Source organism: Nannospalax galili, unplaced genomic scaffold (genome assembly GCF_000622305.1).
Source record: "Nannospalax galili isolate Female #2095 unplaced genomic scaffold, S.galili_v1.0 scaffold1458, whole genome shotgun sequence".
NCBI classification, from domain to species: domain Eukaryota; kingdom Metazoa; phylum Chordata; class Mammalia; order Rodentia; family Spalacidae; genus Nannospalax; species Nannospalax galili.
The window spans coordinates 400,798-402,016 of NW_008341827.1; positions in this window are offsets into that span (position 1 = coordinate 400,798).

Here is a 1,219-nt window from a genome sequence, read left to right on the forward strand (position 1 = left end):
GGAGAGAGGGCTCAGCAGTTAAGAGCACTAGTTGCTCTTGCAGAGGACCTGAGTTCAGTTCCCGGCACCTACATGGTGGCTAACAATGGACTACAAGTCCAGTTCCAAGGAATACATTCCTTCTGTGGGCATTGCATGCCTATGGTGCACTTGCATAAGTAAATAAATAAATAAAGGAAGAAGAGACAAAAAGGAGCCAGGAGATCCCAGACTGCACTGGGTAGGGCTGTGCAGAGAGGTAATTCCCTTTGAGTATCTCCTTCCATTGACAGCTGGTATGTATGATGGCTATTCTAGTAGCTATGTGATGAGAAAGAAGGGTCTGTATGCCAAGAATGGTGGCTGTGTTCATGTCTCTCTTAGATCTCTGCCAACACTCTCCTATTTCCTAGGCTTGAGAAACATGGTGCCTATGGTGTCTCATCCTGGTCTCTTCTATTATACCTTGGCCTTACACAGCTCTGAGCTGCACATTTCCATTGCCAGACTCCTGCACACGTGTGACCTGGGATCAGCTCTGGGTTACATCCACCATTGTGAAATGTTGTGTAGTCTGCTTGTAGGGGCAACTAAAGAACAAGAGAGCTAACACTCGCAGGACAGTGGGATGGGAGTTGGTGAGTGATTGCACTAGGCTTCCTGTGCTTATGTGGGACATTTCTGAGCTCTATTCTGCATAGCTTCTTAAAGAGTCTCTGGTGGGATTGGGTTCTACTTCCTATGCCATGACTACTACCCTCTGGTGGCCTTCTTCTCTGTTCTAGTTAGCTTTTTTGACTGAAAGATACTTGGGGGAGGGAAGGCTTTGTTTCAATTTACAGGCAATCCATCATTAAAGGAGGGCAGGGCAGGATTTCAAGGCAGGAACCTGGAGGCAGGAAGTGAAGTGGAGACCATGGAGGAATGGAATGTTGCTTGCTGGTTTGCTTCCCCTGGCTTGCTCACTTACCTTTCTTATGCAGCTCAGGACCACCTGCCTAAGAATGGCACTGCCCACAGTGGGCTGGGTCCCCACAATCAAGAAAATACCTCCCAGACATGCCCACAGGCCAATCTGATGGAGGAAATTCTTCAGTTAAGGTTCGTGTCAAATCGACAGAAGCTAGCTTGCACACTTTCATTTCTGTTTCCTGTGAGAACTTCTGAGATAAATTACTCCTTACCCAAGTCTTTGTCTCCCTCTGGAGAGCCCAAATGAAAACGGTGTGGTTCTCTGTGT